Raw genomic sequence first — 22521 nt, 5'->3', positions numbered from 1 at the left:
ATGGCTCGGTGTGGAGTTTCAAAAATGGTGAAAGAAAGCCAAGAGTGCTTAAGAGGGAAAGCAAAGTAAACATGTGAAGTTATCCCTGTCATCTTCTCAGCAGCCTGTAGATATATGGAAAAAAAACACAATTTGAAGTGTCTGGATACAAATGCTAAAGTCTAAAAAATAAAGTAGGAGAGTTAGAGTATATAGCACTGAATGATGAGGTAGATATAGTAGGTATAAGAGACTGACACGGGGAAAAAAATCTGTCCCCGTCACTGGACCACCAACCCTTCACTGCCCTGTCCCCGCCGTCCCCTTCACCATCCCCCCAGCATCCACCATTCCCTCTCGCCACTTCACTGCCCTTCGGCACCCCTCGCACAGTCCATGCATCTCCCTCCCTCCCCCTTACCTTCTCGGCGCGTTTTAAGGTTTCAGACTTGTTAAAAGCGCCAGAGTGTTCTTGCAGTCACGTGTATGAGCGGAAGCTTCTCCTCTGACGCAACCGGAGCGACTAAGATGGTTAAGGGGTTGGAGGAACTGCCGTACAGTGACAGATTAGAGAAACTGGGCCTCTTCTCCCTCAAACAGAGGGAGATTGAGAGGGGACATGATCGAAACATTCAAGATACTGAAGGGGATAGACTTAGTAGATAAGGACAGGTTGTTCACCCACTCCAAGGTAGGGAGAACAAGATGGCACTCTCTAAAGTTGAAAGGGGATAGATTCTGTACAAACGTAAGGAAGTTCCTCTTCACCCAGAGAGTGGTAGAAAGCTGGAACGCTCTTCCGGAGGCTGTTATAGGGGAAAACACCCTCCAGGGAATCAAGACAAAGTTAAACAAGTTCCTGCTGAACTAGAACGTGCGCTGGTAGGGCTAGTCTTGGTTAGGGTGGTGGTCTTTGACCAGAGGGCCGCCGCGTGAGCGGACTGCTGGGCATGATGGACCACTGGTCTGACCCAAAAGCGGCAATTCTTATGTTCTTAGGGGGCAAAAAAACAGCTCTATTCCCCTACAGCCTCTGTTCACTACACCAGTGGCAGGTAATCCCTCCCCCCCTGAGATCGATGCTTTGATGAACTGCATGGCTGATGCAGGAGGCTGCAAAAAATACAACTCCAGTAACCCAGCCAGTTCCTGCTGCAACAGCACTCAAAGCTGTTTTTGCAGTGATAGCACTAATACCAATACTGACAAGGGGTAAAGCGAACATGATAAAGCAATTACACAGCGACCATGATAAAGCAATTACAAACAATACAAATACAGCCTTAAGACTCATCTACTCATTGAAAAAAATACATAAAACCTATTTAATACGACCAGTTCCTTCCCAAACTCCACCTAGCACAATCTCTACCCCTTTCAAATGTAAAATGTTTCTAATTACCCAACATGTATCACCTCAAGTCCCGACAATTCTTATGTAGTTACTATGACAATTCTTATGTAAAGTTACAATTCTTGTAACCTCCTGGTAAATCTTATGTAATCCGCCTTGAACCGCAAGGTAATGGCGGAATAGAAATCATGTAATGTAATGTACATAAGAACATAAGAATTGCCATACTGGGACAGACCAAAGGTCCATCAAGCCCAGTATCCTATTTCCAATAGTGGCCAACCCAGGTCCCATATATGTAGCTAAATCCCAAGTAGTCAAACAGATTTTATGCTGCTTATCCTAGTAATAAGCAGTGGATTTCCCCAAGCCATCTCAATAAAGTCCTATGGATTTCTCTTTTAGAAAATTATCCAAGCCTTAAACCCCACCAAGCTGATTTCACCACAATCTCTGGCAATGAATTCCAGAGTTTAATTACACAATGTGTGAAGAAATATTTTCTCCGGTTTGTTTTAAATCTACTACTTAGTAGCTTTAGCGCATGCCCCCTAGTCCTAGTATTTTTAGAATGAGTGAACAGGCGTGTCACATCTAGCCTTTTCAAGTTTCCAAGTTTATTAAGACTTTCTATCCCGCACATTATGGTATAAACTTCTCAGCAGCTTACAATTCTAAGTTAAATTTAAAGGGTGTAACATTTAAACAAGACAGTGAGGGTAAATAACAGAAATTACATTATGGGGAGGAATAAAACATGAGGTTTCAGATCATGTGCTTGTTTTCTTTTTTTCAACGATTGCTGCAATTCTATAATTTTCAATTACAAAAAGCCTCATTAAAAAGAAAAGTTTTTAATTCTGATTTAAAGAATCCCAAGTAAGATTCTAATAGTATATTTTTTTTGGTAAGGAATTCCAAAGAGTAAGACCATGAACTAAGAAAGAAGAATTTCATATATGTTCATGAACTACTTCTCTATATGAAGGAATGACTAGATGTTTTTGATCCAAATACCCAAGTATTCTACATGGTGAATACGTAATCAAAATTTGCGAGAAATAAGGTGATTAGTTTTTAAAACTAACAAAAGAATTCTGTAAGAAATCCTTTGTGGAACTGATAACTAATGAGCCTGCTTTAGTAAAGGAGTAATATGATTATATTTCTATTCCACTCCACTCAGTATTTTATAGACCTTTATCATTTTACCCCGAGCTGTCTTCTCCAAGCTGAAGAGACCTAGCCACTTTAGCCTTTCGTCATACGGAAGTCGCCCCAAACCTTTTATCATTTTCGTCACCCTTCTCTATATCTTTTCTAATTTTGCTATATCTTTTTTGAGATACAACAATCAGAACTTTACACAGTATTTGAGTTGTGGCCATACCACAGCACAATACAAGGGCATTATAATATTTTCATCTTTGTTCTCCATTCCTTTCTTGATAATTCCTAACATTCTATTTGCTTTCTTAGCTGCCACCGCCACACATTGAGCTGAGGGTTTCAACATATCTTCAACAATGACACCTAGATCCTTTTTCTGGGCAGCGACTCCTAACAGAACAGTGACTCCTAACAGAACCCAGCATCATGTAGCTATAGTTCAGGTTTCTCGTTCCCAAATGCATCACTTTGCACTTGCTCACATTAAACGTCATCTGCCATTTTGATGCTCAGTCTCATAAGCTCCTTTTGCAATTTTTTACAATCCTCTTGCGATTTAACAACTTTGTGTCATCAGCAAATTTAATTATCTCACTTATTAGTCCCATCTCTAGATTATTGATAAATATGTTAATAAGCAGCGGTCCCAGCACAGACCCCTGGGGAACTCCACTATTTACCATTCTCCATTGAGAATATTGACCATTTAAACCAACTCTTTGTTTCAGTCTTTCAACCAGTTCTTTATTCATAAAAGGACATTACCTCCTATCCCATGACTTTCTAATTTCCTCAGTAGTCTTTCATGAGGTGCTTTGCCAAATGCCTTTTGAAAATCCAAATACTCAATATCAACCGGTTTACCTTTATCCACATGCTCATCATTCACCCCTTCAAAGAAATGCAGATTGGTGAGGCAAGATTTCCCTTGACTAAAACCATTTTGGCTTTCTCTCATTAATTCATGCTTACATATATGTTCTGTCATTTTGTTATTTATAATAGTCTCTACTATTCACCAGTCTATAATTTCCTGGATCACCTCTGGAACCCTTTTTAAAAATCGGCGTTATGTTGGCCACCCTCCAATTTTCTGGTACTATGCTAGTTTTTAAAGAAAAATTACTAACAGTATCTCGGCAAGTTCATTTTTTCAATTCTAACAGCACTCTGGGATGCATACCATCCAGTCCAGATGATTCGCTACAGTTTAATTTGGCATATTTACCTATTACATCATCCACAGTTACAGAGATTTGTATGCGTTTCTCCAGTTCATCAGAATTGAACACAATTTCTGGCACCGGCAACTGCCCCGTGTCTTCCTCAGTGAAGACCAAAGCAAAGAAATCATGTAATCTCCACTATGGCCTTGTCTCCCCTGAGAGCCCCTTTTATCCCTCAGTCATCTAGCGGTCCTTCCGATTCTCTTCCTGGCATCTTGCTTGTAATATACCTTAAAAAGTTTTTACTGTGTGATTTTGCTTATAGTGCAATCTTTTCAAGATCTCTCTTTGTCTTCCTTATTAGCGCCTTGCATTTGACTTGACATTCCTTGTGCTGTTTACATTAGGCACTTGCTAGAGTTGGGTGCTGAAGCTTCAGGGACCTTGATGCCAAGGCACACCTCTGAGGAGACATCAACTGCAAATATGGTGATCGGGCATCGATGCGTCAACATTTGGAGTGTATTGAAGAGAAGACGCTCGAGATGATGCTGATGCATGCCTTGAGGGAGAGACATGCTTGTGCTTCTTAGCTCATTTAAAAGGCTTCCCCGATGAAGAAGTGGAATCAGCTGTCAACATGGTCTGTGCCGATGTTGATGCTGGAGTTGTACGTAAATAAGTGCCAGAGTCAGAATCTCAAGCCACGCTCAATGTTCCTGAAATTGTGCCAAAGTTTCTCAAACAAAAACTTTCTGGCTCGAAGCAACCTTTTCTGTATATGAGAACAAGAGTTTGCAGAAAATCTTGATGTTCTGGACTAGGCACTGTATACATCAATTGTGCGGGTTGGTACCTGAAATTGTTTTATAACATTGAGTGGACTGCCTGAAGCTGCAAGATGCCTTGGACATCAATGAAAAAACCACTGACACGAAGTCAAAGAGCTCAATGGCCCAAGGAGGTCAAGTAGATATCAATCTGAAAAAGAGTTGACAGTCCCGGCATGACTTTCTGTTCATAACTGTATCTGTTGTGGCTGAGCTCTGGCCTCTTTGGCTATGGGGTTCCTTGATGGTTGCTAAGGTCTTTGCCAGTTGGTACTTGGTATAGTCAGGCTATGGATAAGCTATTATCTCCTGACTCCGATACAAATATCTTGGTTGGGGAACATGTTTCTGGATGTTTCACTAGTTACTTTGCTGTGGTTTATTGGGTGTGAGTGGGGGCCCATTGCATTTTAGTGACCTCTGGGTTCCTGCATTGATGTGGGGACAACATGGGGGTGATGATCTTTGGGGTTGGATGGCATTGGGTTCGGGGTGGAAATGGGTTGCATTGTGTGGAATGAAAGGGATCTTACTTGTGTGAGAAGTACTGGGCTATGTGGTATACTCTTCTTATGTTGGCTCATGATTTGTTGTTTTCTTCACTTGTACCCAGGGGCCTTTTTCTACATGCGTGTGGGGGCGAGAGCTGGGCGCCTCCACTTTTTCATTTGATTGCCAGTAGTGGGCTCTGATATTACTCTGTTTTCAGTGGCTTAACTACATAGTAACATAGTAGACGATGGTAGATAAAAGACCCGAATGATCCATCAAGTCTGCCCAACCTGATTCAATCTAAATGTTTGTTGGGTATTTTTTTTTTCTTCTTCTCCTTAGCTACTTCTGGGCAAGAATCTAAAGCTCTGCCTGGTACTATTCTTAGGTTTCAACTACTGAACTCTCCGTCAAAGCTCACTCCAGTCCATCTACATCCTCTCAGCCATTGAAGCCCTCCCCAGCCCATCCTCCCCCAAACGGCCATATACAGAGAGACCGTGCAAATCTGCCCAGTACTATTATTTTCTGATTCTAGATCCTCTGTGTTCATCCCACACTTTTTTGAACTCCGTCAATGTTTTCTTCTCCAGCACCTCTCTCGGGAGCACATTCCAGGCATCCACCACCCTCTCCGTGAAGAAGAATTTCCTAACATTGCTCTTGAGTCTCCCACCCTTCAACCTCAAATTATATCCTCTGGTTTTACCATTTTCCTTTCTCTGGAAAAGATTTTGTTCTACGGTAATACCTTTCAAGTATTTGAACGTCTGAATCATATCTCCCCTGTCCCTCCTTTCCTCTAAGGTATACATATTCAGGGCTTCCAGTCTCTCCTCATACGTCTTTTGGCGCAAAACATAGAAACAAAGAGTATGACGGCAGAAAAGGGCCGACGGCCCAACAAGTCTGCCCACTTGAATAACCCACCCCCCTAAGAACTTCCTCGAAGTGAACCCACTTGTTTATCCCATTTATTCTTAAAATCGAGAACATTGCTGGCTTCTACTACCTGAAGTGGAAGACTATTCCAATGATCAACCACCCTTTTCAGTGAAGAAATACTTCCTAATGTCCCCAGGAAATCTCCCACCCCTGATTTTTAGCGGATGCCCTCTTGTCGCCTTAGGTCCTGTAAGGAAAAAGATGTCTTCTTCCATCTCCATACGGCCAGTAACATATTGAATGTCTCTATCATGTCTCCCCTCTCTCTGGTTTCCTCAAGAGAGTATAACTGCAACCTACCTAGACGTTCTTCATATGGGAGATCCTTGAGTCCTGAGACCATCCTAGTGGCCAATCTCTGAACCGACTTATTCTCAGCACATCCTTTCAATAATGTGGCTTCCAAAATTGAACGCAGTATTCCAGATGCAGCCTCACCATGGACCTGTAAAGTGGCATCACCACTTCAGGCTTTCGGCTGACGAAACTTCTCCGGATGCAACCCAGCATTTGTCTAGCCTTGGATGAAGTTTTCTCCACTTGATTGGCTGAATTTATTACATTACATTTGTGATTTCTATTCCGCCTGTGCCTTGCGGTTCATATCTTCACTAATGATTACTCCCAGGTCCCATTCTGTAACAATTCTAATTAAGGTCTCACCAGAGTGTAGGTTCTGCAAGGGTTTCCGCTACCAAGGTGCATAACTTTACACTTCTTGGCATTAAAGCTCAGCTGCCAAATAGTAGGTCCTGTGTCATATTGTCAGGTACGGTACCTCCGCCCACTATATTGCATAATTTAGCGTCATCGGCAAACAATACAATTTTACCCTGAAGTCCCTGAGGCAGATCACGTACAAAGATATTAAATAGGATTGGACCCAGGACGAGCCCTGCGGTACTCCACTGAACACCTCTGACGTTTCGGAGGAAGTACCATTTACCACCACCCTTTGAAGTCTGCCACTGAGCCAGTCTTTAAACCATGCAATTAATGTTTCTCCTAGTCCCAGCGAGCTCATTTTCGTCGCTCTCCTCTGGGCCGCTTCAAGCCTTTTTGTGTCCTTTGCCAGGTCTCCAAAACTGAACACAATACTCCAAGTGGGGCCTCACCAACGACCTGTACAGAGGCATCAACACCTTTGTTCTTCTACTGGTTACGCCTCTCTTTATACAGCCCAGCATCTTTCTGGCAGCAGCCACCATCTTGTCACACTGTTTTTTTGCCTTTAGATCTTCGGACACTATCACCCCAAGGTCCCTTTTCCCCATCTGTGCACATCAGCCTCTCCCCTCCCAGTATATATGGCTCCTTCCGATTATTAATCCCCAAATGCATTACTCTGCATTTCTTTGCATTGAATTTTAGTTGCCAGATTTTAAACCATTCCTCTAACTTTTGTAGATTCTTTTTCAAAAAGGCAAACCTTTCTTTCTAACCCTTCAGCAGTCACTCACAAACATATTAAACAAGATTGGCCCCAGCACCGAACCATGAGAGACTCCACTACTCACCTTTCCTTCCTCCGAGCAACTTCCATTAACCACCACCCTCTGGCGTCTGTTCATCAACCAGTTTCTAATCCAGTTCTCCACTTTGGGTCCTAACTTCAGCCCTTCAAGTTTGTTCAAGAGCCTCCTATGAGGAACCGTGCCAAAGGCTTTGCTGAAATCTAAGTAAATTATATCCAGCTCAATCTAGTTCTCTGGTAACCCAATCAAAAAATTAATTCAGGTTCATTTGACAAGATTTACCTTTAGTAAAGCCATGTTGCCTCGGATCCTGTAACCCATTAGATTCTAGGAAGTTCACTATTCTTTCTTTCAGCAAACTTCCATTATTTTTCCAACAACCGAAGTGAGGCTTACCAGCCTGTAGTTTTCCGCTTCATCCCTGTGACCACTTTTGTGAACAGGGACCACATCCGCTCTTCTCCAGTCCCCAGGAATCAATCCTGTCTCCAGAGATTTGTTGAGCAAGTCTTTAATAGGACCCGCCAGAACTTCTCTGAGGTCCCTCAGTATCCTGGGATGGATCCCGTCCGATCCCATTGCTTTGTCCACCTTCAGTTCATAAACACTTTCCTCCGTGAACGGCGCAGAATCTACTCCCTTTTCGTGTGTAACTTTGCCAGACAATCTCAGTCCTTCTCCAGGTTTTTCTTCCGTGAACACAGAGCAGAAGTATTTGTTTAACACTTTTGCTTTTTCTTCATCACTCTCCACATATTGGTTCCTAGCCTCTTTTAGTTTAGCAATTCCATTTTTCATCTTCCTCCTTTCACTGATATATCTGAAAAAAATTTTGGCTCCCTTTTTTTTACATTGTTAGCCATTTGCTCTTCCGCCTGCACTTTCACCAGGCATATCTCCCTCTTGGCTGCTTTCAGTTTTACCCAGCAGTCCTTTCTGTACTTTTCTTCTTGGGGGTATCTTATATTTCAGGAATGCCACCTCTTTTGCCTTTATTTTCTCCACCACTAGTTTAGAAATCCATGTCGGTTTCTTTTTTCTCTTGTTTTTTGGGGGGAGGTTTATTTATTTATTTATACAATTTTACTAAATTTATTCCAAGCATAAACATCTTGTACAGAAAAGTGTGATCAAGACATTACTAATTTAAGTTTACTTTCAATTCAAAGATAAATCACTCACGCGGCGGCCTTCTGGTCAAAGACCAGCACCCTAACCAAGACTAACCCTACCAGCGCACGTTCTTGTTCAGCAAGAACTTGTCTAACTTTGTCTTGAATCCCTGGAGGGTGTTTTCCCCTATAACAGCCTCCGGAAGAGCATTCCAGCTTTCTACCACTCTCTGGGTGAAGAACTTATTTACGTTTGTACAAAATCTATCCCCTTTCAACTTTAGAGAGTGCCCTCTCATTCTCCCTACCTTGGAGAGGGTGAACAACCTGTCCTTATAGGGATGTCTCATACTGGTGCAAGTCTCAAATGTGGTTTCTTATTTGCTTCTTTAGGATATATGTTTTGGCTCTGCCCTCTTATCTTGGTATTTTGGAAGAATCAACTTGCTCACATATCTTTTTTTATGGACTTGTGGAATAAAGTTGGACGCCTCACTTCGGTGCCGGGCAAAATGGTAGAAATGATTATAAAAGATAAAATTGTGGAACATGTAGACAAACATGATTTAATGAGACGGAGTCAGCATGGGTTCAGCCAAGGGAGATCTTGCCTCACAAATTTGCTTGGCTTCTTTGAAGGTGTGAATAAACATGTTGGTAATGGTGAGCCGGTTGATATAGTGTAACCAGATTTTCAGAAAGCTTTTGATAAAAGTTCCTCACAAGAGACTCCTGAGAAAATTGAAGTGTCAAGGGATAGGTGGCATAGTTCAGTTGTGGATTAGGAATTGGTTATCGGATAGAAAACAGAGGGTAGGGTTAAATGGTAATATTTCTCAACGGAGGAGAGTAAACAGTGGAGTGCCGCAGGGGTCTGTACTGGGTCCGGTGCTATTTAACTTATTTATAAATGATCTGGAAATTGGAACGACAAGTGAGGTGATTAAATTTGCAGATGGCACTAAACTGTTCAAAGTTGTTGAAACGCATGCGGATTGTGAAAAATTGCAGGTGGACTTTAGGAAATTGGAAGATTGGGCATCCAAATGGCAGATGAAATTTAATGTGGACCAATACAAAGTGATGCACATTGGGTAAAATAACCTGAATCACAGTTTCCGGATGCTAGGGTCCACCTTGGGGGGTTAGCACCCAAGAAAAGGATCTGGGTATCATTGTAGACAATATGATGAAACCTTCCGCCCAATGTGCGTCAGCAGCCAAAAAAGCAAATAGGATGCTGGGAATTATTAAAAAAGGGATGGTTAACAAGACTAAGAATGTCATAATACCCCTGTATCGCTCCATGGTGCATTCAATTCTGGTCTCCTTATCTCAAGAAAGATATAGTGGCACTAGAAAAGGTTCAATGAAGAGCGACCAAGATGGTAAAGGGGATAGAACTCCTCTCGTATGAGGAAAGACTAAAACGGATAGGGCTCTTCAGCTTGTAAAAGAGACGGCTGAGGAGAGATATGATTGAAGTCTACAAAATCCTGAGTGAAGTAGAACGAGTACAAGTGGATCGATTTTTCACTCCATCAAAAATTACAAAGACTAGGGGACACTCAATGAAGTTGCAGGGAAATACTTTTAAAACCAACAGGAGGAAATTTTTTTTCACTCAGAGAATAGTTAAACTCTGGAATGCGTTGCCAGAGGATGTGATAAGAGCAGATAGCGTAGCTGGGTGTTTTTTTTTTTTATTTATTTATTTATAATTATACAATCAAATTTTACAAGAATAATTCTTGTTCCATTAAATACAGGGAAGAAAAATTACAAACCAAAAAATAAGCTCTTTCAATACATCATACAAATTAACCCCTTCTTAGACCACTATAATAGGGGGTGATCAATCATTAATTTAGAGAGAAATTTAAAGGCATAATGTATCTAGCGCCCATTACTTCCATTGTCCCTCAATCCTTGATGATCTTCTTAACATCTAGAAATTCCTTCAGATGGTTAGGAGAGAAAAAAGTATATTTAACACCCAAGTACCTAACCAAGCATTTGCAGCGATATGCCAAACAAAACGTTGCTCCCAAGTTTATAGTCTGTTGTCGCATAGAAAGAAATTCTTTCCTCCGTTCTTGTGTAGTCTTAGCAACATCAGGATATATCCATATTTTCCGTCCCCAAAATAATTTTTGGGAATTTTTGAAGAACAATTTCATGATCAAATTCACATCTTGCTCAAAAACAAATGATACTACTAACGTTGCTCTATCTGTCTCAGATGTTATTGTTTGTTCAAGTAAAGCTGTCACATTTGCAAAGTCTACCACATTTGTCTTTCCTACCTTTTCTTTTCCAATCTCATTTCCAGTCTCATTTTCACCTTCTTCTTTTCCAGACATCTTCTTATTTGGTAAATAATAAATTTTGTTAATAGGAGGAATACAGTTTGAAGATATTTCCAAATTTTCAATGAAGTATCTTTTCAATAAATCAAAAGGTAACACACCTGGAGTTTGAGGAAAATTTAAAATTCGGAGGTTTAAACACCTATTAAAATTTTCAAATTGTTCTAGTTTCTTATGAATGATTGAAACCAATTTAAATTGTTGTAAGTAATGTATATCCATCTGCATCTTCTTGGCTTGGCCTGTATATTCTAGTCTCATAGTTTCAACTGTCCCAGTCAACAATTCCAATTTTTCATATAATTTTGTTACTTCTTCAGTTGATTTTTCAATTTTTCCTTCCATCCGCTGAAGCAAGTGCCAGATGCTGTTCATAGAGACCTCCATCGGAGAGGAAAGAAATTCCCCTCTCTCAGTTGTTTCCATCAGTCGTCCCGCCGTCAACGCTGTGCCCTTCCAGGGAGACCCCACGTCTCCACTTCCGGGAGCGTGTGTCTCTCGCCGCAGCGTTTTGGCGGTTGCCGGGCACGGAGGTGTCATGGGAGCCGGAGGAGATAATGATGTTTCAGTGCCCGATAGGGCTAGTGACTCCCTCCCATCACCGCCCAATGCCGAGCTCTCCATTCCAGCAAATGTGAGCGCCGGAGAAGCCGCAAGGAAGCGGTCCATCGTCTGCTGATTCGGGGTGGACCGTCAGGGCCGACGAGGAAAAAGCCCTGAGCACCGCTTTCCTCTTGGAATGGGGCATCAGATCAGAGGTATTTGAATAAGGAAATGCAGGCTAGGAGAAAGCAATGTTACTTACAGTAACAGTTGTTATCCAGGGACAGCAGGCAGCTATTCTCACTAGTGGGTGATGTCATCCGACAGAGCCCCGATGTGAACGTCTCACAAGCATACTTGCTTGAAGAAACTTCAGAAGTTTTGAGATGCCCGCACCGCGCATGCAAGAGTGCCTTCCCGCCCGATGCACCAGGCGTGTCTCCTCAGTTCAGATAGCTAGCAGAGAAGCCAACCCAGGGGAGGTGGGTGGGACGTGAGAATAGCTGCCTGCTGTCCCTGGATAACAACTGTTACGGTAAGTAACACTGCTTTATCCCAGGAAAGCAGGCAGGTATTCTCACTAGTGGGTGACTTCCAAGCTAACCCCAATGGGATGGTGGGAGAGTTGGCAACTTAGGAGAATAAATTTTGCAATACTGTTTGGCCAAACTGTCCATCCCGTCTGGAGAAAGTATCCAGACAATAATGAGAAGTGAAGGTATGAACTTAGGACCAAGTGGCAGCCTTACAAATCTCCTCAATCAGTGTCGATCTGAGGAAGGCTACACAGGCCGCCATTGCTCTGACCTTATGGGCTGTGACTTTACAGGTAAGGAGTAATCCAGCCTAGGCATAACAGAAAGAGATGCAAGCCGCCATCCAGTTGGAGATGGTACGCTTCGAGACAGGGCATCACAACTTGTTCGGATCAAAGGAGACAAAAAGTTGAGGAGAAGTTCTGTGTGGTTTCGTGCGATCCAGGTAGAAAGCCAAAGCACGTTTACAGTCCAGAGTGGGAAGAGCTGATTCTCCAGGATGAGAATGAGGCTTTGGAAAAAAACACAGGAAGAACGATGGATTGGTTGAGATGAAATTCAGAGACCACTTTAGGCAGGAATTTCGGATGAGTGCGGAGGACCACCTTGTCATGATGGAATACTGTGAAAGGCGGATCCGTCACCAAGGCCTGAAGCTCACTGACTCGGCAAGCAGAAGTGAGGGCAACAAGAAAAACCACTTTCCAAGTGAGAAACTTCAGAGGAGCCCTGTTGAGAGGCTCAAAAGGAGGCTACATAAGGTGAGAAAGGACAACATTGAGGTCCCAAACCACTGGAGGAGGTTTGAGAGGAAGATTGACATGGAAAAGTCCTTTCATAAATCTGGAAACCACAGGATGAGCAGAGAGAGGTTTCCCTTGCAGAGGCTGATGGAAAGCCGCAATTGCACTCAGATCGACTCGTATCGATGTAGACTTGAGGCCAGAATGAGAGAGGTGCAGAAGATAGTCCAACACAGAAGATAGGGAGGCTCGTTGAGGCTACTTACGATTAGAAACACACCAGCTAGAAAATCTAGTCCATTTTTGGGAGTAGCATTGTCTAGTAGCAGGCTTCCGGGAAGCCTCCAACACATCCCTCACCGCTTTGGAAAACTGGAGAGGAGTTATGTTGAGAGGAACCAAGCTGTCAGGTGGAGAGACTGCAGGTTGGGATGGAGCAGAGATCCTTGATGCTAAGTAAGCAGTGAAGGAAACACTGGAAAAAGGAATAGCTCCCTGCTGCTGAGTTGAAGTAGAAGGGAGTACCAAGGCTGTCTGGGCCACCGAGGAGCTATCAGAATCATGGTGGCATGGTCGGACTTCAGCTTGACCAGAGTCTTTTGAATGAGAGGAAACGGAGGAAATGCATATAGAAAGAGATTCCTCTAGTCCAGAAGAAAGGCATCTGCCTCGAGACGATGAGGAGTGTAGATCCTGGAACAGAATTGAAGCAGTCTGAAGTTGTGGGGAGCCGCAAAGAGGTCTATCTGAGGCGTCCCCCACTGAGAGAAGATCTGATGAAGGGGCTTGGAATGGAGGGTCCATTCGTGAGGCTGGAGGAGACGACTTAAGTTGTCCGCCAAGGCATTGTCCGCCCCCTGAATGTAGACAGCTTTGAGGAAGGTGTTGTGGCGAATCGCCCAATCCCAGACTCTGAGAGCTTCCTGGCAGAGGGAGGCCGATCCCGTGCCCCCCTGCTTGTTGACATAATACATGGCGACCTGGTTGTCCGTGCGAATGAGGACCACCAGGTCGTGAAGCAGATGTTGAAAAGTTCCAGAAGATTGATATGGCACGGCCGGTCCACACTAGTCCAGAAGCCTTGAGTGCGAAGACCGTCCAGATGAGCCCCCCATGCATAGGTCGAGGAATTGGTCGTAAGAACCTTCTAGTGGGGAGGAGTGTGAAACAGCAAACCTCTGGATAGATTGGAAGAGATCATCCACCAACATAGAGACTGCTGAAGAGCAGGAGTGACCAGGATGTCACGAGTCAAAGGATCCGACACCTGTGTCCATTGAGAAGCCAGGGTCCACTGAGGAATTCTGAGGTGAAGTCTGGCAAAAGGAGTCACATGAACCGTAGAGGCCATATGGCCCAGGAGAACCATCATGTGTCTCGCTGAGATGGAGTGGCGAGAAGACACTGACTGACAGAGATGAAGAAGAGCTTCCAGGCGCTGTGGAGGAAGGAATGCTCTGAGTTGGATAGTATCCAGAACCGCCCCGATGAAGGGAAGAGACTGGGTAGGTTGCAGATGAGATTTTGGGAAGTTGATCTCGAACCCCAGACTCTGCAGGAACCAAATAGTCCTTTGGGTCGCCGAGATGACCCCTGGAACCGAGGCAGCTTTGATGAACCAGTCGTCGAGGTAGGGAAACACCTGAAGAGCATGGTTCCAGAGTGCAGCGGCCACCACCACCAGACACTTGGTGAAAACTCTGGAAGACGAGGACAGGCCGAAAGGGAGCACTTGATACTGCAGATGAAGATGTCCCACCCGAAATCTGAGGAATTTGCGAGAGGCCGGATGAATGGGAATGTGAGTGTAGGCCTCTTTTAGATCCAAAGAGCATAACCAGTCGTTCTGCTCGAGAAGGGAGTAGAGAGAAGCTAGGGTCAGCATGCGAAATCTCTCCTTGACCAGGAACTTGTTGAGCACCCTGAGGTCCAGAATAGGACGCAGATCGCCCGTCTTCTTCGGAACAAGGAAGTACCGGGAGTAGAACCCCCGGTTGTGTTGGTCCACAGGGACCGGCTCGACGGTCCGAAGCCGGAGCAAAGCCTGCACTTCCAGAAGAAGAAGGGCGGTCTGGGTCAAGTTGGAAGGATACTCTCTTGGAGGATGGTCCGGGGGGACCCGATGGAACTGAAGAGAATATCCTTCCCTGATGATGGTAAGGACCCAAAGGTCGGTGGTTATAGCCATTCATCGATGGTAAAAAATGATGGAGGTGACCCCCAATTGGAAAGACAGGGGATAGCAGAACGGTGTTGGTTATGCTCCCAACAAGAGAGTCAAAAAGGCTGAGGAGCCTTGGGAACAGCAGAAGGCTGAGGTTTTTGTTGAGACTTCTGCGGGGGCTGTCTCTTCGCCGGTTGCCTCGCAGCAGGAGCCTGCCTGGGAGTGTAACGCCGTTGGTATATCAAGGGCGGTCGAGAAGGTCGAGACTGAGCAGGCTTAGGCTTCGGACGAAGGATGGACTGGAATGACTTCTCATGGTCCGACAGCTTATTCGTCACGGTCTCGATGGACTCATCAAACAAATCCGCACCTGCACACGGGACGTTTGCAAGCCTGTCCTGGAGGTTCGGGTCCATATCAATGGTCCGAAGCCATGCCAAGCGACGCATGGCCACGGAACAGGCAGCAGCCCATGCCGAGAGCTCAAACGCATCATATGAGGATTGCATCAATTGAAGATGCAGCTGGGACAGCAAGGCGACGACCTCCTCATATTCAAAACAAGTCTGAGAGTCGATGTAAGGCATAAACTTCCGAAGCACTGGAAGGAAGAACTCCAAATAGGTGGCAAAATGGAAGGTGTAATTGAGAACTCGGGAAGCCATCATCGAGTTCTGGTAGATGCGCCTACCGAACTTATCCATGGTCCTCCCCTCTCGGCCCGGAGGCACCGAGGCATACACCTGGGACGGATGAGATCGCTTGAGGGAGGACTCGACCAACAGTGACTAAAGGGAGAGCTGGGAGCCCTCAAACCCCTTATGGTGCACTGTGCGATACCTGGCATCCAGTTTGCCAGGAATGGAGTACGGTGTCTCAAAACAGCGCATGAAGTCTGGTCGAGGAGCTTGTGTAGAGGCAGGAGAAGAGACTCACCAGGAGGGTGAGGCAGATGCATGGTATCAAGGTACTCCTTGGAGTAGCGGGAACCCGAGTCCAAGGTGATGTCGAGATCATCCGCCATCTGCCGCAGAAAAGATGAAAAAGACAGCTGGTCCGCCAACACAGGACGCTGAGACGGACTTGATGAAGTCGAGGCCTCCTGATCCAAGGAGACCTGGGATCTACAAGGAGAGAATGACCTGATGGTATCCTCGAACTACGGGCCCGGAGGAGGCGAGACATCCTTAGATGAATACACCATACGAGGAAGCTTCTTCTGAGGCGAGACTGTAGAATGTCTGGACGAATGCCTTGAAGAATGCCTGAAGCGGTGCCCCTCCCTCCGTCTCGAAGGAGATCTGGAGCGAAGATGGCTCCGCAGAGGCCTCCAACGAGTAGATGGGGCTGGAGGCTGTAGAGCGAAGAGGAGGATGGGTCGATGCCTCTCGAGCAGCATTCCACGGGTTGAGAGACGGCTTGGCAGGCAAGTGGCTCCGGAAGAAATCCTCCTGATGACGCCCAGGACTTCGGCTACTCGGAGGTAAATCCCAATTGTCTCCACCCAAGGCGGGGATGGGTTCCAGAGGCGGCATTTCACCAAGCGAAGCACGCCTCGATGAACTGGCAGCCAAATGCCGAGCCTCCTTGCCTAGCAGTGAGAGCGAGCGGCGAGGCGGAGGAGGAGGCTCGACCCCACGAGGAGGTTCCGCATGCCCATGCTGGATTGTGGCAAGCCACTTGGGGCCCATGGTAGTCATGAGCTCGAGGAAGTGGGCTTCCATGAGCGACCGCATCGAAGCCGACAAGGGGGGAGCCGCATCTGAAGTGGGACCCCCTGCACGGTCTTCGCGGTCCCGGGTGGTCGAGTGCTTGGCTTTAGAAGCCTTAGGCACTTTAAGAACCACCGGGGGAACGGTCTGCTGAGTTACCTGACCTGAGGAGACCGAAGAAGGCACCGGAGCAGGAGGCGGGGTCGAAACCGGAACGAAGGAAGCCAGTTTCAAAAGACCCGATGCAGCAGGAGCAGATGTCGACTTCGAGGCGAAGCGCTGGTCGAAGCCGAAGGTTCCTTGGAAGCCTCCATCGCGAACATCGACTCCCACAGGAAACAGCGACGCTTGAAAGCACGTGCTGTTAGAGTGGAACAAGGCCGGCACGATTTCGGAAGATGTTGAGGCCCGAGACACTGTAAACAGCGTCGATGCGGGTCCGTCAACGAAATTGCGCGCTGGCACTTGATACACTTTTTAAAACCGGTAATAGGCCGGGACATAGGCCGAAAAAGCTCCGCTGCTAGATCGAAGCTGCGGGGCCCCAGCCACGCGGCCGACCCGGTCGAATCTATGTAAAAAAATTTAAAAAAAAACAAAAAACAATAAAACGACAGAATAGAACACATGATAAGAGAAATAAACTCAAAACCGTGAGCACTAGAAGGCAAGAACAAGGGTTCACTCAGCGCAGAGAGTTGAAGCAAAATTTCTCAGCTCCGCAGAAAGAAAAGAACTGAGGAGACACGCCCGGTGCATCGGGAGGGAAGGCACTCGCGCATGCGCGGTGCGGGCATCTCGAAACTTCTGAAGTTTCTTCAAGCAAGTATGCTTGTGAGACGTCCGCATCGGGGCTCTGTCGGATGACATCACCCACTAGTGAGAATACCTGCCTGCTTGTCCTGGGATAATATTAACGTCTCTCGCAGCTTCTTTACATTGCCGCCATCTTGATCCTCCCCCCCGCGTAGCTGGTTTTAAGAAAGGTTTGGACAAGTTCCTGGAGGAAAAGTCCATAGTCTGTTATTGAGAAAGACATGGGGGAAGCCACAGCTTGCTCTGTATTAGTTGCATGGAATATTGCTACACCTTGGGTTTTGGCCAAGTAATAGTGACCTGAATTGGCCACCGTTAGAACGGGCTACTGGGCTTGATGGACCATAGGTCTGACCCAGTAAGGATATTCTTATGTCGCTCTTCTGTTATTTGATTTATATTTGTTGCAGATGCCTTTGCCAAAAGGGCTTCGCAATTTTTTGTGAAGGGCAATTCTTATGGGGAAAAAAATGATCTTGCTCAATTGGTTCAGTGGGAATCCACCTTCTATTACACAATGGAGGATGCAAATAATCATTCTGTTTAAATTAGAGTGGACTCAGATTAAGGACCTGACATCTTCTAAGGGGTGTCAATTTAAGAGAATTTGGTGTGCCTTCTGGGACTCTTTGACCCCACAGGTATGGAGCTGTCTTTTGAACATGTAGCTTGTATTAGCATGGTTTCCTTTCATTCTGTTGTTGTATATTGCACTGAGTTGGCAGGAGGGGAGGGATGGAGGGGGAACTGGGATTTTGTTGTACCTGTTCAATCTTTGCTGTGCATTGTATTTTCAATAAAAAGATTATTCTCATAAAAAGGATGGAGTCGGTCTAGAGGAAGGCTACTAAAATGGTGAGTAGTCTTTGTCATAAGGCGTATGCGGACAGACTTAAAGATCTCAATCTGAATACTTTGGAGGAAAGGCGGGAGAGGGGAGATATGATAGAGATGTTTAAATACCTATATGGTGTAAATGCGTATGAGTCGAGTCTCTTTTCGTTTGAAAGGAAACTATGGAATGAGAGGGCATAGGATGAAGTTAAGTGGTGATAGGTTCAGGAGTAATCTAAGAAAATACTTTTTTACAGAAAGGGTGCTAGATGCATGGAAGTGTCTCACTTCAACAAAGCGAGGGATAGGCACGTGGGATCTCTTAGTGCAGGGATATCAAAGTCCCTCCTCGAGGGCCGCAATCCAGTCTGGTTTTCAGGATTTCCCCAATGAATATGCATGAGATCTATTTGCATGCACTGCTTTCCCTGTATGCTAATAGATCTCATGCATATTTATTAGGGAAATCCTGAAAACCCGATTGGATTGCGGCCCTCGAGGAGGGACTTTGACACCCCTGTCTTAGAGAGTGGAAGAGAAAATGGTTACTGCGGATGGGCATTTGGCCTTTATCTGCCATCATGTTTCTATCAGATCAAGGATGGGAGACCCCCCCCCCATCACTTCCAAGTCACCATCCAAAATACAGTCGGAGACAACTCCTACTCCCCCAGGTCCAAGGTTGTTGACTGAGAAAATCTGTGCAAATGTTCAAAATCCCTTAGATGTGGGCTGTGAACAAGAAAGGAACATGTTGCTCTGCCCACTGGAGTAGGCGCTGCGCCTCCTCTGCCAACTTTGAATTGCACGCTTCGTCCTACCTGTTGATGTAAGCCACAGTTTTGACGCTGTCGGAGAGGACCCCAACGGGCTTTCCCATCAGCAAGGAGTGGAAGGCCACGAAGGCCAGACGAACTTCATGAAACCCCAATCAAGTTGATGGACCAAAGGGCTTCTGCCAGAATTCTTCTGCCATGAGAATTCTGGTGGAGACAATGAGCCCCCCAGCCCAACAGACTGGCATCAGTGACCATGACAATCCATTCCAGAGATACCAGGTTGCCTGACAGGAGTCACCAGCACATGCTGGCCCTGGCAGCCCTCATCCAGCCCAATTGAAGGTCATAATCCTGCAAAACCGGAGACCAATGAGAGAGCACCAACAGTTGCAGAGGTCCCTCATATGAGCCCCAAAGGACCAACTCCACGGCTGCTGCCACGGACACCAGAACCTGAGCATAGTTTCACATCCTCGGCCTGGGATACGGCAACAGAGCATGGGCCTGAAACTGCAGTCTAACCCGATAAGGCTCCAGGAGAAATACCTTCCACAGTTGCATTTCAAAACAAATCCCCAGATACTCCAAACTGGGTGGGAGTGAGAAAGTTTTGGTAAGATTGATCATGCAGCCCAGCATCTGAAGAACCTAGATGACCCTGGACATAGACTCACAACTCTCCACCTCTGAGGATACTTTACTCTCCATCTCTGAGGATACTTTAATTAGCCAGTCGTCCAGATACGAGTGAACTCTATAGAATACCTTCCTTCAGCAGAAAGGCAACTACCAACACCATCACCTTGGAGAACGTCCTCGGAGCCGTGGCCAGCCCGAAGGGCCCAGAGTTGCAAAAAACAATTAACACTGGTGAGGGGAGGCCAAATTGGAACACGAAGATAAGCCTCCTTCAGATCCAAAGCTGTCAAAAACTCTCCCAGCTGTAATGCCGTGATCAATGTCCATCCGTAACCAGCGTATCATCAGGAATCTGTTGACCCCCTTGAGGTCCAGCACCAAACAGAAAGAACCCTCTTTCTCAAGTACTATGAAGTAAATCGAGTATATACCCAGCCCTCTTTCATCCTGAGGCACTGGCACCAGGGCTCCCAGGCATACACATTCTTGCAACATGGCCTCCCACTTGCAAAGAGCATGGCAAGGTGATTCCAAAGAAGAATCAACGACTAGAAAGCCAAGCATTAACTTGTAGCTGCCTTGAATAAAGTCTAGGACTCACTGGTCAGTAGTGATATGGTCCTCTCCCCATAAAAAATGGACAGCCAACGCCCCCAACTGGAACTTACAGAGAATGGACCAAACAGATCATCATTGGACAGACCTGGAGGCAGGAGCTACTTGGTGGGCTGAGAGGAATTCTGCTTGTCTGAATGAAAGGACCGACGCTGGATAAAGCTGAAATTTTGAGCATGCCCAAAGAGGTATTTTCTTAAGTTCCGCAGCTAGGAACATCCTTGAGAATGCTTCCCCAAAGCCAAAGGTTGGTCTTCTGGGAAACGTTGCACACTGCAGTCTTGCAATTCTTTGATCAACTTCTCAAAGTCTTCTCCAAAAAAAGCCACCTCCTCAATGGCCGCTTAGGCATATGAGAATTAGATACCAAGTCAGTTGCCCAATTATGCAGCCATATAATACGACGAGCAATGAAAGACAAGGCCATTTGTTTCGTCGACAACCACACAGTCATAAAGGAAGTCTGCCAGACAGGCTAACCCCGTCTCCATTGATGAAGTTCCCTAAACACGTAAGAATCCATCTCATCTGTCATCTGCTGAGCCCAGCTAAGACAGGCCCAAGTCGCGTACGAACTGCACACCACAGCCTCAAAGAAAAGCCTAAGCGAGGCCCTTCAGCTTGTGATCTTGCGCAACCTTAAGAGCTATTCAACCCTACACAGGAATCATGGTCGTCTTAGTAACGACAGCCATTAACACATCCACTTTTGACCACTTCAATTTGTCAAGTTCTTCCTGAGGAAGAGGATACAAGCAAGCCATAGCCCAAGCCACCCATAAGCCCGTATCCCGAGGAGACCACCGAGTGGAGATCAACTCCTGCACAGCTTTGTGGGCAGGAAAAACCTAGACGGTCACCTTAGTACTGGCCATGTTAGGACTGGCCAAGGCAGGGGTAGCAGTTTCCGGAAAAAAAAGTTAACTGCCTCCAAGGCCTGGATAATACATGAAGTTAGATCCTCCTTCCTAAATACCCAAATAGTGAATGGATCATCCATTCCCTCCATGGCCAGTTCAACTTCCTCCAGGAACTTCAGAAGGGACACCAAATCAGAGGCCACCAACTCCATGACTACAAAGCGTCCTGGGGGCAATAATTCTGCAACTTCAGGTCTACTTCCAATCTATGACACCTGGGATGCTTGAGACCCCAGAAGAGACTGACCAGAAAACCCCCCCAAAAAACAAGAGTTCCCAAAGAGGGATTAGAATACTTGAGGAGATATGCCTGACGTAGCAGGACCAAAAATTCCAGGAAGAAAGGTTCCTGACCCTGCTGAACCCACCAGAGTCCCAGAAGCTGAGTGCCTACTGATTCGCTGACTAGGTCAGCCATAGCAGTAGTATATCCTTTCTGCTGATCCAAATGTTGCTAAATCAAGAGACCCTAAGAGGTCTCAGAGGTCCCCAATGTCCTAGAGGCAATTGTGAAACATCCAGAATCCCCTCATGAAGAGGAACCCTCCAAAAAACCTTCCCCTCCAGCCATTGGGAGAATGTTGAAGCGGTCTGAAACAAACCTGATGGCCCTGCCACTAGAAAACAGCTGGTAGAGTCCTGACACTGCTCTCTGCTTCCCACAGCAGGAGCAGCACTTCACGTGGTCAACCACCATTTTGGAAAAACACCTATTCAGGCTGTAAAAAGTACAGCCAGCCATGCAGTTTGCACCTTTGGGGGGGTTTTGTTTTGCTTTTTTTACAGCAAGGCCAGTAAAGCACCACAGAAGCACAGACTCAAGCTGCAGGAAGCTGCCAGTAAATCTGTTGCACTGCAATAAGTTTGCAGCAGGCCCCAAGAGAAAGAAGGAAGCAAACAAAGCAGCACAGGCAGTGGTACTCACTCCTACCAGCTGCTAGAGGTCCAAGTCTCTTCAATTATCTGATGAGAAGGGCTGCTGTACACCCCATGGAGGTAATTGCTAGCTCCCCTGGGGTTGTAGTAATAGACACTCAGGTTCTAATTTGAACAGCAGACCAGCCAAAATAGAAGGAGCTACTGAGATTCCTCCCAGCAAACTGTCTTGTTTTTTTTATCATGGAGGTGAGAACCAGATAGGACCCAAGGAGGCAGGAATTGACCGGACACCTCTAAGTGTACTCCTAAGACAAGAACCCCAAACCTGAACCCCCCCCCAGCTTATTGATTTAGAAAACTAAAACAGGAGTACAACGCCAGGACCATGGGAGATATCCATCCATCTGCCTGATGGAGATAGAAAATACTGTAAAGCCATGGAGAGTGTC

The 22521-nt window shown here is 45.8% G+C and overlaps 1 protein-coding gene across 5 annotated transcripts in view; it reads right to left on the bottom strand.

Annotated features, from left to right (window-relative positions):
• DIDO1 (death inducer-obliterator 1) overlaps positions 1 to 22521 on the bottom strand; it is a 679850-nt gene that overhangs the window by 515396 nt on the left and 141933 nt on the right. The window lies entirely within an intron of this gene.

Source organism: Geotrypetes seraphini, chromosome 11 (genome assembly GCF_902459505.1).
Source record: "Geotrypetes seraphini chromosome 11, aGeoSer1.1, whole genome shotgun sequence".
In the NCBI taxonomy this organism is placed as follows: domain Eukaryota; kingdom Metazoa; phylum Chordata; class Amphibia; order Gymnophiona; family Dermophiidae; genus Geotrypetes; species Geotrypetes seraphini.
Note: the sequence above shows the minus strand (reverse complement) of the source record. Positions and strands in the feature narration are given on the sequence as shown.